The 18,808-nt window shown below is 42.9% G+C and overlaps 1 protein-coding gene across 25 annotated transcripts in view; it reads right to left on the bottom strand.

The window, feature by feature from the left end:
* celf2 (cugbp, Elav-like family member 2) overlaps positions 1 to 18,808 on the bottom strand; it is a 210,065-nt gene that overhangs the window by 118,437 nt on the left and 72,820 nt on the right. The gene's annotated exons all lie outside the window — the stretch shown is intronic.

Genomic DNA, 18,808 nt, shown 5'->3' on the forward strand with positions numbered 1-18,808 from the left:
ATTCTGGATGATTGTAGCTGAGCCGCCGGGTCGGTACTGATCCGACTCAAAGTAGCTAATCAGTTTACAGGATTGCAGACATGAAAGACTCATGAGTTCGATTACAACCAGGACCCAAACGGAACCAGGACCCAACGGAACCAGGACCCAAACGGAACCAGGACCCAAACGGAACCAGGACCCAAACGGAACCAGGACCCAAACAAATGGGAAAAGGAATGGGTTCATCTGGATTCCTGCAGACTGGAAACGACCCGGATTTAAGAATTATCCATCAATTGTCTAATAGATCTATTGATCAAACTGCCAATAATCCATAATCTGTCATATTGATCCAATCACCCTGCAGGCCGTCCATCCCTCCCTCCCTCCATCTCTCCCTTCATCCATCCCTCCATCCCTCCCTCCATCCATCTCTCCCTCCATCCCTCCCTCCATCCCTCCCTCCCTCCATCCCTCCCTCCACCCCTCCCTCCACCCCTCCCTCCATCTCTAATTCCATCCCTCCATCTCTCCCTCCATCTCTCCATCCATCCCTCCCTCCCTCCATCTCTCCATCCATCCCTCCCTCCCTCCATCTCTCCCTCCATCTCTCCCTCCATCCCTCCCTCCATCCCTCCAGTTTGTTTCAATCTTTAAATACCATCAAACTGAACTTTTTTATTTTCTCTAAAATGATGACAGAAGGTTAGAAACCGAAACATGACTCAGCTTCCGTCTGGTTTAACGTCCCTCTCTGTTGTGCTGCAGCTCTGCCTCTTTGTGGAAAACCTGTTGACATTTTTACTGAAACGTTTATTTGTTCTTTTCTACTTTAAGTTTCAAATCCGAGGCTGTTTTCTGATCAGGTTGGTTTGTAAAAAGCTCAAATTTGTGTCAGGAGAAACTTTCTCTCTGTGCCTCCAGACTCACAATTTAAATTAAAACTCATATTATGAAAGAAAACCAAAACAATAAAACCACATAAGAATAATGAGAGGAAAGTTGATTAAAAAATTGTAAGATCTAATAAACTTTTCATTCCAACTGGAAGCAGATGCTCCGTCAGGTGCAGGCAGAGAGTTTGTCTCCTCCTCGGATCAGATTGTTCATTACATTTTCCCCGCAGCTCCATATTTCCATATCGGAGGCAGATTTTATGAACGCCGCTCCAAACAGCGGCTGACATTTCTGAGCACTTCCAGCAGGTCGGTGTGAGCAGCAGCTGCTGAAGCCGAGCGCTCGCCGTTGTTTACAAATGCAGTTATGAACCGGAGGAGGGTTCTCAACCGACGGCGCGCCGGAACGCCGGGCGGGAAAATCCTCTGACTGGTCAACGCATCACCACGTCTATGTTCTGTAACATTCACTACGCTTCAGAGAGCGTAACCATGGCAACCCAGGACCCCCTGCTGCCATAAAGAAGTTTTCAAAAATGTAAACGTTTTGATGAAAAATGTAAATTCCTCATTATTGATGTTTGAAGGAGTTTTTATTTAATTTTGAGTGACATTTTACACAAGATATTTTTGAAGATCAGTAACGTAAAAACATTAAATTAAATGCAACTATTGGTTTCTCATATTTTCTGGTTGAAGACCAGAGCTGGGTAGAAACTAGTTACATTCACTTGAGTAACATTTTTGAAAAAATGTATTTTTAAGAGTATTTTTACTATGCTGTACTTTTACTTTTGTCATTTTGCTGTGAAGTATCTCTGCTCTTAGTTGAGTCTAATTTCTGGATTCTCTCCTCACTGAATAAAAACAAAAACTCAGCAGATTCAGACACACCTGCAGTTTCTGTAAAGTTTCAGAAGTATTTTAATTGAAAGAAACTGATTTAGAAACATTTTCTTTTTTCTTATTTTGGTATTTTTTGTTACTTGCGCAAATTATTATAATTGTGGTCCTTAAAGTAAGATTTCCACTTAACTTTATATCTTGATCCGTCTGATTATATGATTTTTAAATATTAAACGATTGATAATTTGAGCAGTTAGTTGCTCTGTACTTGAGTAAATCTTTGTCTCAGACGAAGCGCTGACTCCAACCTGAATCTGTTTTTGACGCAGTCAGCAAACGCCGTTCAGGTCGGCAGACCGTGCAGAAAGCCCGCCGTCCGTCTGCTTCCTGGTCGCCTGGGAAACCCGTCCACCTTTCGGGTTTCACTCAGGCAAGCCGTCGGAGTCGGGCGCGTAAAGCCAGAAGCATCAGCGCTGCACATTTGGTGCAACTCTACACCAGGCGGACCAAACCCGCAGCGCCGACACATTCCTGTCATGTACGCAGCCCCACCCACACACACACGCAGTACGCTGACCCGCTGCTGGATCGCTGCACTCAGAATCGGACTTTACTCACTATTACATCCACTTTGCTCCTCTGGATCATAAATTCATACAAAACACAACCATCAGCTCTTTTTCTGCACCTAAATTATTATATAAAAAGGAAGAGTGTGTGACTTTATGCAGACACACACACATCTGAAAAACAGACTGAGGTAAACACACCCATACACAAGTAGCAACCGCCTTGCAAATGGTTGCAAAATGTAACTGGCTGAACTTTACAGGAGCAAATGCAGCTTCTGAAATCCCCAGGGAGCCATCACAACACACACACACACACCCACACACACACACACACGGAAAGCTCCCTGTGAGCCGGTGCAGCGCTGTAAGTAGTGATAACGACTCTGGATGTTGGGTGAGGAGGGACAGAGCGAGGAAGAGGAGGAGCTTTAATCTTCATCAGTTTTCATGTTATAATCTGAACATCGATAATCCAACAGATTTTCACTTTCTGCTGGCTCCATGTTTCCTGGTTTCAAGATTCCAACCACAGACAGAAATCACCTGCTGCACACTGCTGCTCAGCTGGCTGAACGATTCAACACTTTTCACCTGTAAGGTGACAGGTGTTTGTTCATACCGATGTGAGTTGTTTTAATTTTATTATAACCTTTAGCTCTACACTGAAATCTGCCATAAGTTATACATCATGTATGTTACTTTTAATTTTTAACTTGCTAATCAGAAATTATCCTCTTCCTGATGTAAAATCTGAAATATTTACATGTTGATTAAAATGATTTAAAATTACAGTTTAAATATCTGTAAAGCAGCAGAATGCAGGCTAGACCAAACAACTGAACTCCTACAGAAATTATGAATTTTTGGTCCTGATTAATGACTTTTATACTCAAGAAACAACAAATAGAGCCAACATGAAATACACTGTAAAAAACTAAATCTAACCAAGTATTTTTGTCTAGTTTCTGGTGAAAATATCTTAAACTTAAAATGAGACCAAACTGACTAAGAAGCAGCTTTTCAGCAAGATATTCAAGTTTTATTTAAGGTCATAATGTGATGATAAATATTTTCTGAAGGGCCGTTTGGTTTATAGAAACATCAGAATCCATTTTATTTATGGTTTTTATTTCCTTATTATTTATTATATTTTGGATATTAAAAATGTGATCTGATCTGCTCTGCAGGTTTAAGGTCTTTTTTATTTTCTCTAGCAGAAAAGAAAAGATGGAAAGTTTAGCAAAGTTCAGATTTTGTCTAATTTGAAATAATTCAGCAAAGTGATGAGCGTCTGATCAGTTTGGTTCCTGTTGCTGACGGGATCGTCTGACCCGGCTGCAGTTCATCAGTAGTGGGTTGGAGAGCAGAAACTGGACCTTTCAACACCCAGAACATCCGCGGTTGTAAAGAGCTCCAAATATCGATTTATGGACAGAATAAAACAGATTCATTCCTCTCTGCACGTCCAGCTTTTCAGCTGCTTCACAACCGACTCAACGCCTGACTGAGTGGAAACAGAACCAGGTTCAGTTCTGAGTGGAAACAGAACCAGGTTCAGTTCTGAGTGGAAACAGAACCAGGTTCAGTTCTGAGTGGACTGAGCTGAGCTGAGTGTTCTGTGGGACGCGCCGCCATGGAAATGCGTCGTCATCGGGACGTCTGCTCCCGAGTTCAGAACGGATCAGGAACATTCACACTAAAAACCGTCTGATTCAGGAAAAACAAACTAAAAAACACAAAAACCTTCCAGTTATTTTAGTTTAGTTTCTAAAGAAAATATCTCAGTGCACATGAAATAAGACAGAACTAACGATAAGTAAGTTTTAACTTAATGATTCTTTAATATTGATGAAAAAGTACCACTTCCACTGGCAGGTTAGTTTAAGTTATAGGTGAAATAATCTGACACCAGGACTAGAACTCTGTCATCATTATTAAGAAATTATTGACATAAAGCAAACTCCTTCATCTTGCTGAAAAGTTACCTACAGGTTAGTTTTGTCTCATTTTGACTGTACTGAGATAAACTAGAGTAAAATATTTGGTAAGATTTTGTGTTTTTGCAGTGTTTAAGAAACTGATATCCTGTAGCTGTCTGTGTTGCATCACAGCTCCAGAGGCAGAAGAACGTCAGAGTGATGATTGGTCCCAGTGATGAATGAGTGATCACTGGGTGATGAAACAATCCCAGCAGCTCCGTTTGCCTCCTGCAGACATTTTAAACATTTTTCTGCAGACAAAGTTTCTGGTAAAGCAGCCTGGCTGCTCCTTCGTCTCTCCTGAATGTCTTTCTGCGAACGTATTTGACCCACAGGGATGCCGCTGTGTTTTCCACGCTCGTAAGTGTTTAAGTGCAAACGTCTGTGTGTGTGTGTGCAGCTGTGTGTGTGCGCCTGAGGCCGAGCACCCTCCGCGGCGCGGCGCCATCGACCTGCGGTGGAAAACAGGCCGGTGCTCGGCCATGTAGGCCAGGAAGTCGATGGGGACATCAGAATGAGGGCAGCCGTCCAAAACGGCATCACAGCACGCCCAGAGGCCCATCACGCCCACACACACGCGCGCACGCGAGCGCTGCGTACTGTACACACAAAACGCTGGCCGTTTCTCAAATAGCCTTGGATTTATGGCTGCAGCTCCCTCCAGATGGTGAATCATGGGTAATCTGTCTGCGATGGCGGCTGGACGGACAGCTCCAAACCTTCCTGGAAGTCGTCTCCACTCCGACATAACCGACTGAACGCATCTAAATATTAAACAGCTATGCATAAATCTGCAACGGTAGATTTAATTTCTGACCTGACTCCCAAAACATCAGGACAAAGTTCTGCGTCAGAGATGAAGTTAAGCAGATCATCTCTGGTTACGGACTGAGCGCCAGGACGTGTTGAGTCAGGATACAAAGCAGTTAAAGGTTTCAGGATCGCCAGGGAAACGCGGCGTTGCCATGGATCTCTGTTGAATCTGGACTAAAAGACTCATTTTCCTCTTCTGAGACAATAAAAACTCATCCATCCATCCATCATCTTTACACACTGACTCAGCTGCTGGTGTGTATCTCCAGCAGTCATTAGGAGAGAGAGACAAGGGACAGGCTGGACATGTCCCCTGTCCGTCTCTGGACAAACAGCCAGGCACTCACAACTAAAGATAATTCAGGATGTTTTCCACCTGATAATCCAGTAGAATCGGTTCTATTGGGACCAAAACTGCAACGTTTGTTCTCTTCCTCTCTGCTCTGAGTCAAACCAACCTGTTCCCCTCCTGGCCTGTGGGGGCGCTGCACCAAGAACCACTGAAGGAAACGACACAAAAACCTCTGAAGACACTGAGAGCAACTTCCTTCTTCTCCAGATGGAAACAAAATGGAGGCGTCAGATTTTAGAAGTTGGAGGATTTCAAAATACCACGAGCCACTTCTCCTGCTAGCGCTAAGCTAACGCATTTGTTTTGGTTGTATTTACCCAGAATGCCCCGTGCTATAGTCCACTTCCTGCTTTTGGAGCGGTCTCCAGTCCGCTTGGCGTTCACATATGCATTCAAACAGGTTGTAGGGTCATTGGTTCCAGCAACTGAATGTAAGGAAAAGGTTTTTAGAAATGTTTCCTCTTTACCAAGACCAGGAAGAAAACCTAAACTGTGACTAGAGAAAACTGGTAAAAATTATGACAGAAAGTCCAGGAAACACCAAGGAATCGAAAATGATCACCTTCAGTCTGGACTAAAACCTGCAGCAGGAGAAAAGTTTCTCTCCAGCCCTTATTCGCTACTAACTGGATGATTTCTGGAGGCAGTTGGTTTTAATATGGGGCACACCACACTTTTCAGCTTAATTGTATGAAAATGTGGAAAAAATCCATCTTTTTCGTTCCTTTTCCCAGTTATACACCAGGTTGTGTTGGACTATCACAGAGAATCACCGTGAAACAAGAAAACCTTCCAACATTAAACCAGCAAGTAGACGATAAGTCGGGTTTGTTCAGAATTTAAAATATTAGACATATTTCCTGCAGATGAGTGAAAACTGCAGAAATATCCCCAATATGTCTGGTTTTTGGGTTTTTGCAAAATTAATGTAATTCATCACTTAAAGTTACTTTGAGTCTAAAAAGGTGTCTGACAACGGCTGCAGAGAGCTGCTCTAATACTTTTCTGCCAAATACAAGCATCTTGAGCACCAAGTCATCCATGTTTAAACAGTTCAATAATTCATTCAAAGAGGCTGAGCTTCACGGCATCACAGGCCTGGCGCTGGAAACGCCAAGGTGGGAACTCAGGCATGGCCGCCGTATCTCTGAAGCACCCATCAGATGACTGTTTTCAATTATACAAATTAGGCTTACATAAAAGAGGAGGGTGGCGGCGCAGGGGGGAGGACAGGGGGCGTCTCGATCGCAAACATGCAGAGAGATCACACAGTGAAATGTTCTGGGACGGCATGTTGGAGGAAATGAGCCAAGCAGCAGAGACGGCCGTTAAGACGCGTTCCAGCTCCTGCTAATACGCTTCCAGCGGCGCCGCCGGTTCCATTCCCATCAGCCCGTTTGATCGGCGGCAGTTTGCAGGAATGAATCCATCCATCCCTCCATCACCTCCCGTCAGGCCAGATTCGCGCTGCTGCAGATGTTTGGTGCAGCTCAGGCTGCAGCACTGGAGCAGCTACAAACTTTTACAAGTAAATTTTTAACAATACTTTAAATATCACCTTCTTGGAAGTAAACAAAGACAAATATTATTTAAATAATTTGTAATTAGTTCCACTGTTTCATTTAAAATAAAACCTTTTCCCATATTAAGAGAAATAATCTACCAGTGAAACTTGTATTTTTCAACAACATTAAAGACTATTGAGTTAAAACAAGCTCCTAAATCAACCTTTTTTCTAGTGTACTAAGGTACTTGCACCAGAAAATTGGCCAATAACAGTCACATTTTGTTGCCAGAATTTGCACTTAACTTTCTATTTTTGTCAGCCTGATGACATAATTTCTACATATTAAATTGGTTATGATCGAGCAGTTATTACTTGAGAAGCCTATTTATCACATTTACTTTTTTTTAAAGTAGAGCTACTTTTACCTGAGAACAAGTTTTGGTTAATTAATATTTAAATCAGAGGCAGTTGAATTAAATATTTAGGGCAGTTAGCCCCTTCTGCCCCCCCTGTAGATCCGTCCCTGGGGAGAAGCCAACGTTTGGTTTGCATCTGCAGAAATGTCTTCATTTTCCACCAGAAGGGAGAAACCGTGTTTTAATCTGTTTGAACATCCGTCAGCGCCAGCCTGACCTCGGTTCGACGCCGCGTTGAGCGAAACGTCACAAAGCTTCGCTCTGAAAGAGAAATCCCAATCCTCCAGCTCGGATCTGCCACGCTTGTTCAGAATACAGAGGAGGACAGAAAAAGGTAAACACAGCAGATCGCATTGGTTCCTGCATGCTCCACTGCGCCATTATGGCCGCCTGTTTACTCCAAACCTTCATCTAAACATGGGAAATGTGCTACATTCTGCCTGAGGTGAATGCAAAAAAGGTGAGCAAGTAATGTGGAAAACAAACAGCGTTCCTGGCTGATCTTCCTGCCCCTGAACACCCACACCATCTCCCCAGGCAGCAGAGATGCTCTCATTACATCCAGCTCACAATCTCCCAAAACACTCCACCTCTCCGCCGCCGCCGCCGTCAGCGGCCGCAGGAACCAACTGAAGCCTGTCGGCTCAGACAAACACACAGGCGCCGGAACCGGCTGGCTGCGCTCAGGAATCACAAACCTGCATCACTTCTCTGACTGCCGAGGTTTAAAGTCACGGCATAAAAATTATGTTTCTTCTTCTTTTGCTTTACTCTGCATATCAATTTGCAACTTTCTATAAAATGTTTGGGTCATTTTGGTTTCATGACTCAAAAACTGATCATCAGGAAGTCATTATTTCAGATTAATAATCAGAGTAAAAGTTTAAAACCAAACTAAAAGGAAACTGAAGGTGAAAAAGTTTTTTAATTAAGGGTCAAAATTGAGCATTTTTATGACTCTTCTGTAATTTGGTCACCTTATTGCTATATGAATCAATAAATTAATCAATAGTTCAATAAAATACTTCAACATGTACTTAGGTGTCCAATATGTGGCCCAAGCACCATCTGCGGCCGCTGAAAGGATTTTGTGTGGTCCAACAAAAACAACAAAATGTATTCATATTTTAATATTTATGCTTTTTGCATTTTTTTTAAAGAAAATCATAGAAAACAGAACAACAAAGCGACTGAGTGAATTTAAATTAAATACAAAAAAATCTTTAAAGGATGAAAATGAATCTGTTTCTTTTAATGCGGCTAACCTACAGAAGCTAACAGCTGCAACTGGATCAAAGAACGGGTCGCGGGTTTTTACATCAATATGGAGGCAAGAACACAGATCAGAACCAGTTGATAAAAACCCGAAGATGATGTTTGCATGAAGAGATTCTGTATCATCTGATCAGCCCAGGTCAGGAGGCTTAAACCCGTTTCTATCACATTTACCAACCCAGACCTTCGAACCCCAAACATCCCGCCTGGAGCCTCCCAGCCTCCACTATCGCTCACATATTACAGACATTTTTTACCATGAAATTGGCCAATATGAAAGATACTAGATATCAGCACAAAGTATCAGCAGTCAGCAGCTTCAGACTGGAGAGGAAGCTCAGACTGAGGTCTGGATATGACTGTTTTAAATGAAAACTGCTGAGATGCAGGGCAGATGGATCCGGGTTTAGATGATGATTGGTGGCAGCAGCAGCAGGTGGGGGAGGGGGAGGGCTGCAGTTTAGATCACAGTGATGGCAGCAGGAACGCTCAGGACAACGCAGGTAAACATCAAGATAATCGCAGCGTTTCTTCACCGCTGCTCTGTCATCACTTCCTGTCTCTGTCTCCACTTCCTCCCACAGAGTCCAAACGAGTCCCACTGGGTCCAACCAGGTCCAACCGGGTCCCACCAAGTTCCAACAAGTCCCATCAAACCCGGGTCGGTACATTAGATCACTACTCTCAATCAACTCGCAATAAAAATGTTTTATATATCAAATATGACTCCCTGATTTAACGCCTTGAAATAGGGCCTCTGTCTCTTTAAGAAGCTCCTGCTCTTTCTGAAGCTCCGCCTCCAGGAAGTCATCCTAACGTGGCTCCTCTGAGCAGTAGCTCCTATAATGAGAGCAGCAGTTCCACCAGCTGTTTGCTAATTGCTGCTGGCTAGTCTGAAGGAGTTGCGCCTCGAAGGCGGGGCTAGGTCCACCCAGGCGTTTTACACAGCTGAATGGTTGCCATGGAGATTAAAGGATTTCTCAAACATGTATGAAAGAATCAAAGCAACACTCCAGGTTTGTTTTTTTTTACGATGTAAAGATAAAAAATTATTTTTTATGCTACTGCTCCTTTAATGTTCTTCTCATTCTCAGAATCTTTTCTCTGATTTTCTTGCTTTGGTCTCAGCGGCTGCCAGACGAGCGATCGGCGCCAGCATGCCTGGTTGAGGCGGATCGGATCAGATGTCTGGGATGGAACTGGCAGCATGCAGGCCGTGGGGAAGCTAACGCTAATCGGTTCTAAACTGGGCCGAATCGGGCCCAACGGACCTTAGGTAGCTGATCTGCGCCAGAACAAGAAGACTGCACAGAGTCAGAGTTTTAGGAAAAAATTACTTTTAGGAGTATTTTTACTACGCTGTACTTCTCACTTTTGAGTAAAATTTCTGGATTCAAACATGTTTTAACCAAAAACTCACCAGACTTTTTTACCAAGTACATTTTTACTCTCAAGTAATTTCTGCTAATTTTTATTTTTTTTACTCGAGTAAAAATATGTTCAAGTAGTTTTACTCTTGAGTATCATTTTCTGGTCACTCACCTCTGACTGCACAAATATTCAAATGTTCCTTTAGGAATTAGAAATATTACCAAGTATGTTTTCTAGTGCAAATATTTTAGTTCCTCCAAAATAAAACAAAACTAATTTATGAGTAACTTTTCACCAAGATGTTGAAGCTGAACTAGAAATGAAAAAGTACTTATAACGTGCAACAATGTCTCAACTCTTTGGCTTTTTAATCAATATTAATTAATTACTAACATAAAAGAAGATCATTTTTCTTGCCAAAAAATTATTGTTATATAATTTTGTTTAATTTCAAGTGAACTGAGAAACTAGACAAAATATTTTTTGCAGTGTAAGTTCCATCACACTGAGGCTGATTATCCAGGTAAATCTGAGAAACGAGATAAAAATGCATCTGGAACCGTCGGGTTGGGCTGAACCGAGCCCAGCTGACATTCTGTTTTTGCAATAGAATTGACTGAAGGTGAGACCCGACAGCGCTGCAGCACGCGGCTGCATCAGCGGCTGCATCAGCAGACGGAGCCCAGACCAAAATGAAGAGAGTCAGAATGACAGGATGGATTTACGCAGCGCCGTTCAGGCGGGGCGGTCCGAAGGTTTGGGCCGGAAAACTCGGATTAATTCCTCATGCATGACTGCATGTTAGTTAGATTCAATTATAAGGCCGGGCCAGAGGTCCGCAGAGGGTTAATGGACTGTCCTCACACTCGCTTCCACAACTTGTTCTCATGGCCGGCAGAACAAAAGAAACCCAAATCTGTTTTCAGAAAAAAAAATCTCAACCTTTTCAGGCAGAAAGAGGCAGAAAAAAAACCAACGAGGTTCTGGAGTTTGAGCAGCTGGAGACACCAAACAGCGAGACTGGTTTAAACCCAGAGTGTCTGGAGGAGGTTTGTGCTGCCAGCAGGTGGCGCCGACCTTTTCCTGGGCTGAAAGGTCACGCGATCAGAAGATTTAGTGGCGTCTAATGTGAGCGGCGAGACGTCACATGACCCGACAGGCAGCGGCGCTTCGGCCTGCCGACCGTCAAGACCCCGAGTCCGAGCTGCAGCAGGGAGAGACGGCAAACTACAGCAAATAACAGAAAACTACAACAAACTACGGCCAACTACAACTACAGCAAATAACAGCAAACTACAGTAAGGAATTATCTTCTTTTCTCACCAAAACCTGTAAAATTCCCCAACATCCACTGAAAAAGCTGCAGTTTTGGTCTGAGCAAAACGTTTCTCATGTTTCGTGAACCCAGTGAAGCGAACGCCACTTCAGGTCGAGAAACGATTAAGAGCCTCATCAGAAACATTTTGCATCCAGGTCAGATAACAGCTGCTCAGCTGAAGGTGGAGAAACAGTATTCCTTTCAAAATAAAAGCCATTTTTCACAAATACAGGAAGACAAAACTTCTAGCAGCTGAAACATAAGCAAGAAGAGTAAATCAGAGCGAAGCCCCCAGTGCTGCTGATTAGTGAGGAATATTGCAGGTGAGCCTCAGCCTCTGTTCTGACGGCTCTTTTAGCCCAACAAGAGCCTCAGTCCACAAACGCTGCTCCTAATCCCAAATTCCTCGCCTTCTCCACAGTAATGAGGTCCTCTCAGACTCGAGAGTTGACAGAGGTAAAGCATTTAGCACGCTTGAATGAAGAGGAGAGAGAGAGAGAGACGGGGGGGATGCAGGCCAAAAGAGAGAAATCCAGAGAGACGTGCATAAGGTAAGCTCTGCCTCTGGCGCGGCGCAGCAACGCGCTGCAGCGTCCAAACGCAGCGGCTCACTGTTGACAAAGAGACGCAGAGAAGAAGAATAAACTTCCCATAAAGCGAGATGCGTTTTCTCTGCCTGTCACAACAACCCAGGGGACGCACCGTGCGCGCCGTCGTCACATGGTGTGTGTTGTGTGTGTGTTTGCGTGGGCGGGCGTGCGTGCACGCTGCACTGAAACAATAACAAAAAGAAAAATAAATCATGGCTGATTCGTTCGATGAGCGCCGCTCCCAGAATAGAGACGCATGCTTCCACTTTACGCATGCAGCGGCAGCGTCTGCAGCATCAGCAGCATCAGCAGCGTCTGCAGCATCAGCAGCATCTGCAGCATCAGCAGCGTCTGCAGCATCAGCAGCGTCTGCAGCATTTCAACAGGAAGCAAGCAGCCAACATGCTCCGTCATAATGTCAAAGTCAGTTCTGAATTTTGAAATGTTAATAACATTTCAAAATTATGAAAGTCATTAAAGGGACGGTCGATAAAACCCAACAAATAACTGTCTACATTCTTAAAATCAAATAATATTTAACATCTTTTCACATTAGTACGTCCATCCAGGATGTTCTGCAATCAGAGTCTTTAGTTTTTAGTGCTAATTTGGAAAAATATGAAAGAAATTTAGCAAAATTTGCGTTTATGTATCAGCATACCTGCAACTTTACCACACTGTTACTACAGAAGTGAGGAACACTGCCCCCTGCAGGTGGGAGTTGGTAATTTAAACCCAAAGTTTTGAACATTTTTGTGGAATATTTGCGATAAACTGAATTATAAGTTAGCATGAAAAAGTGCAGAGATTTGTTGATTTTGCGTAAATTTGTGAAATTGCGAAAAAATGGAAGGACTGATGGATGGAAATCAAAATCTTACAAAGTATTTTTGGTCTAATTTTTAACCCAAATATCTTAGAGACCTTGAAATAGGACAAATTTAACTTACAAGAAGCAAATATAGGAGCTTGTTTTAAGTAAATAATATTGATATTGAGGAAGAAATTCTAGTTCTGCTGGCAGATTATTTCACTTACAAGACATTCTCCCATGTTATAATCTGCCAGTTGAACTTTTACTACTGACTTAAAACAGTAGCAAGTTAATAACTTTTCAGCAATTAACTTGCTGAAAAGTTAATTTTGTTTTATTTCAAATGTACTGACATATTTACAATAGAAACCATCCAAAATACTTCTTTTTTTCTCTTTTTTGCACTTCTGATTGTGAAGCTCACAAACTCTTTAAGTTCTATTTAAATGTCTTTCTAGAGTTGGAGGGCCGCCTAAAAAGCTACGGCGGGCCATATTTGGCCCCCGGGCCTCGAGTTCGATGCAATGCATTAAGAAGTGATGGAATAAAAGTGATTAAACGTTGATGGAGGAGATTTTTCTCCACTAACAGAGACGATCATCATCGCTACAAACCGAACAGGATGAACGTCCGGAACAATAACTGCAGCAGCAGCGCCGCCGTTCCGCCTGAATGTTTCACATTCTCAGCCAGCGTCGGTTCAGATGTGTCAAACGATGCGGCCGTCTGCCGCCGCGCCGCGCTTAAAGGTCACAACAGGAAGTGGGAGATCAGAATTCCTTTGTGTGGAGCTGCGAGCGAGCTGCGTCTCCTGGATACCTTCGATTTGAGCCGGTGTCACTCCAGCAGGTTTTATCTCTGAGCTGCAGAGGAAATTCACTCTGATCCTGATTTATGAACGGATAAAATCTTCACTTAAATCTTTTCCTTCTTTAATAAAATATCTACTCTGTAAAATAAACACACCAGACATAAAGATGCAGTAAAATGTCTCCGCTTCCACTTTAAATCTACTCACCGACTTGGCTCTCTAAGGATGATTGGTTGATCAGAGTCTTAGAGGAAGTAGTCATCTATAACTTCCTGTTTCACTTGAGTTTAAATTTGACCCAACAGAGGAGGATGTTTTACAGAAAGTATTAAAATAAAAACAACAAATGTGTCATGATATTCAGAGGAAGAAGAACAGGACCCCTTTCTATGGGGTCCTGTTAGGACCAAAATTAGATATTGTTGCAGGATGCTACATCTGTTTTAAAGCAGCTTCTAAACTGATTCATTCCCCAGTAACCAACCATTCTGTAAACTGTAGATTATTATTAATTTATTGTTGTTAATTTTGTTAAAGTGATACACTGATCCAGCAATATATAGAGGCATATAAAACTCCAAGAAAACTCCCTAGCATTAGCACTGGAGAGGCTAACGGCTAGCATGCCTAGCTTGCTAGTTGTACTCTTATGTACTGCCTGGAACAGAATGTACTTTATTTTAAAAAATCTGTAATCTCACAAAGAATATCTGTGGCTGCGTAGACATGCTAGTTATTAGCCTCGCTAATGCTAACACAATAAAGTAATATTCAGTTGGGAATCTTTTGTATCTTAATAAGTCTTAGCGCTACCATAGAAGCTAACAGCAATAGTTTTCCTTATTTGTGGTTCAGCCAATCAGCAGCAAGGAAAATAGAGGCGTTTCTTTGCAAACAGCAGCCAATAATGTGCCAGAGAGCAACGCATGGTGGTAGGTCAGATTCCAAAGATGCTTTTTCTATAACGAGGAGTCGTAATCTTTACTTAATGTCACACCAAATCAGAGTAATAGTAAAAAAGTTTAAACCTAAAACTGAGAGGACAACGAGGCAAGTCGACGTTGTACATCACAGTTATGGATGGAGAGTGATGTTCACTCACTCTTCATACCCAGTGTAGAGCACGGAGGAGGTTCTATGATGCTGCACAGCATCATAAACACTTTATGGAAAGCAAAACATTTTAAAGGAAAATCTCGGCCTAACTGGGTTTCCCAGACGAATAACGATCCAAAAACGTTTTGTAAAACTGAATAAACAATTAACTTTTTCCTCACTGAGGAAACTGCAATCAAAATATGAATAATAACATAGAAAATGGTAAAACTGCTGCAGGTGAGACATGTTGGACGGTGTGTCCTCTTTCTGTCTCCGTCCTGCTGCAGCCACGCCCCGCCACAGGTACGCCTGGCCTGATGAAGCTGCGCCGCGCGGTCGTGATACATCACCGCCTCCACCGCCGTGTCAGCCTTAGACAACCGCTCCTGAGCCCCAGCACAGAGGAGACATTCATCATCATGACAGTGCACACCCACACCCACACACACACACACACACACACTGAGCGGGATAAAACAATGTTGCAGCTGGTGATGCGTGAAGACGACTCCATTGCTCCATATATCACACACTCTACGCGTTTCCCAGCTAAATAACAACATTATGAACAAAAACAGCAGAGAAATTAGAGTTTTTTCTCAGGCTTCTTTTTCCTTTGAGCTTCACATCAGCAGATCCAACCAGATGTGTGTCCATGTTGGACCTTCACCGCTCCTCTTCCTCGCCCTGCAGCATCATTTCCACTCTGCTCTTCGTTTTCCCTCCGCCGTGTCGCTTTCATCCTCTGGCTAACGTCTATTAAACACTTCAGTTTCATTTTTGTGTTTTAATGCCTGATTAAACAATCCTGGGTTTGATAAACTGTAAAACTATTACAGACTTTACAGATCTGACTGTATTACAGCGAGAAATTATCACTTCTATTGATTTATAGCCGTGTAAATTGCCTAATTTCATATTTTGCTGCACATTTGTACTTTTTCAGAATCGGATAACTCTGATGTTATTGGAATATGAAGGATTATATATTAACAATGATTTCCAGAACTCCACCAACCTGGATTAACCTTGTTTAGAGAATCATGTTTGGTCATTTAATCTGGATTCCTCTGTGCATCCAGTCAGATGATTGAATATGACAGTTCTCCTGAAACACTGCAGCAAACAGCTAATTCTGGACTTCCTGTGATCTTCCACATGAATTTTCCTCTAAAGTCACATTCAGGCTAAGGTCTGCATAACAATGTGAAATTTAAATTGAATGAATTATCAGCAGCATTAAGCTTCAGAGGCGTTTAAAGCCCTGCAGATATTTCTCATGAGAACTTTGTGTTGTCCGCCACAGGAGCCTTTCAGCTGTTGGCTTCGTGATTTGTGTCCTCTCATGTTTGGCCGTGGGTCAGGAAGGCGCAGTGTGTGTGTGGGGGTGTGTGTGTGTGTGTGAGAGTCATAAAGACAATCCGGGGTGAGCGTTACATTTGGCTCGCCTGTGGAAATCCCAGCTTGTTTTCACTCTGGGGGAAAGTTTACAGTCGTTCTCTGGTTTCTTCTGGCCGGACGGACATTTTGTTTCCTCTGAAGGTTGCAGCTCCTGCGACGGGACCCTGAGGAACCTCACAGCTCAGTAACACAGGGAGGTGAAAGGTCGCATGTTTCCCAGACGGACCCCAGCCTCAGTTCTGCACTTGGAGTAGCAGTGGAAAGTCCAGGCCAGAGGTCCTGCTCCAGTTTCCGCCAAACTCTGTTTCTCTGCTTCCAACAATAACTGGGAAGAAGTGTGCAAAAGTCTTCAGTCAGCCCTGATTCTTCACATCTTCCTGCAAAAAACCTAAACATCCTTTAGGATGTCTTCCCACCTGATACTCTGGTAGATTCGGTTCGATTAGGAACCAAAACTGCAAAATTTGATCATTTCATCTGCTTTGAGCAACCTGTTCCCCTCCTGGCCTGTGGGGGCGCTGCACCAAGAACCACTGAAGGAAACGACACAAAAACCTCTGAAGACACTGAGAGCAACTTCCTTCTTCACCAGATGGAAACAAAATGGAGGCGTCAGATTTTAGCGGTTGGAGGATTTTAAAAAACCACGAGCCATTTCTCCTGCTAGCGCTAAGCTAGCACGTTTGTTTTGGTTTTATTTACCCAGAATGCCCTGCACTGTAGTCCATTTCCTGCTTTTGGAGAGGTGTCTGGTCTGCTTGGAGTTTACACATGCATTCAAACCAGTTCAAGTAAACTGAAAATTTATAGAGACAATAAAAAAGCAAATGTCTTGTCATGATGAAGCTAATTTTAGCTTTAGCATGTTGTTGGATGTTTGGAAGAGGATTATCGCCACCGGAAAAAAATGTAAAAAGTCAGAATTTGTTTTTTTTTCTGTGGTCTAAATCTTTTTCGGTAACGATACGATAAATGTCCATCACTAACAGATGGACAGAAAACAGAACCAATCTGGAGTTTAGGTTCTTCTTTTTGTCCCGACTTTAGAAGACATGCAGCCAAACGCAGCAGACGCGTTCTCCTGTTGTCATGCTCAACAGGAAGTGGAAGCCTGGGAGGAGAGCGGCTTCACGCAGGAGAAAGGAAAGCATCTGGCATGAAAAGCAGCTCTAAAACAGAGAGGTTAAACACAATAATGCAAAGAAGTATGTCAGAAGATTACCAGGAGCACCTCTCAGCAGTGAAAAGCCTCGGTGGAGTGGCGTGTTCACATAAATACAAAGTGTCATTTCCATAAGCGCTATCTGGTTAAACCTGTCCGCCTCCTCGCCGGCTGGGTAAGAGGGCACAGATAGGCCTGTCTAATTCCAGCGACACGCATTATTTAGAAATCCTTCACTTTCCCTCAGACGCGGCCAGCAGCCGCTGATGCAAAACACATCAACGGGACGAAGAGGAGGAGGAAGAGGAAGGCGGCCCCCGCCGGGCCCGCGGCGTGAGAGACGGTGACACTGATTAATGAGAAAGCGTCTCGTCACAAGAGCTTCTGGGTAATAGACTACACGGCGAGTCAATGGAGGCGACTCGGAGGAGCAGAGTGGACCGGGCCTTTCATCCCGGAATAATACCGCAAGGGATGCAGTTTTGTTTCAGGAAACAAACGGAAAACACAGCTGGGAATTTTTATCTCCCATCCTCTAATTACAGCAGCTCACTGATCCACAGCAGGCAGCGCGACTCGCCACAAACAGGAAGTCACTCGACTCCAACCCTCATGACACAGGCTTAAAAATAAAGAGGTTTACAACAATCATCAGCCAATAATCATTCGTTGTGTTCTGTGCTCTGGGCCAGGCAGTAAACTGTGATTTTAAATATTAAACTTGCTCTGATCAGGTTTTTCCCAGAAAGAAAAAGGTTTTCCTGCAGGTTCTTTGATCGCTGCTTTGAGTCTGACAGAAAATGAAGGGATTACAAGATTATTCCTATTTCTGCTTCAAAGCGCATGTCGCCAACCTTTATCTGATCCTTACTGGACTCAGACAGAACCAGAGTACATGGAGCTGGCTGGTGCATTCAGATACTGATGCATTTCATCAACAGATTCCTCAGTATCAGTCCGATCGATTACTGATCGATCACAGATCAGAGCCAAAAATGAGCTAAACCCACCAAGTCAAATCAGATGGTTTCTCTCTAATATTTAACATCAGATAAATGATCCTAAATCTAAAAAAACTGATGAACCGATCACTGGCCAATACTGATTTCTGACCTGCCTGCTGATTTTTAACCTTTTTAATTCTGTAATTTCAGAGAAATAACTCTTGATATTTATTCTGCAGGTTTTTAATCGAGCTCTTAGTTTGAAATCCAACAGAAAATGGAAACTGTTTTTGAATTTAAAGATAAATCAAATCACCGATCAGAACCAATCGAAGAAAATCAATCGAACCAACTGGTTTTGTCTCTGGTATTTAATGTTGCAACCATTGAACCGATCCAATATTAACTAAACTTCTAGATAAAACAAACACCGACCTGCCAATTACAGAATTTAACCTAATTCTGTAATTAACATGTTTTTATCTCAAAAATCATTATTTTTTATTATTAAAAGATAAATCAAATCCGATCATCAATCAGAGCCTATGTCTGGAAAATGAGTCAATCCCAACACATTACAGATGGATGTAATTATTACATAACGCAACAAATGTTCAAATATCAGCATGCATGCCTCCATAAAACGAAACAGCATCATTAC

This window comes from Xiphophorus hellerii, chromosome 17, assembly GCF_003331165.1.
Source record: "Xiphophorus hellerii strain 12219 chromosome 17, Xiphophorus_hellerii-4.1, whole genome shotgun sequence".
Taxonomy (NCBI): domain Eukaryota; kingdom Metazoa; phylum Chordata; class Actinopteri; order Cyprinodontiformes; family Poeciliidae; genus Xiphophorus; species Xiphophorus hellerii.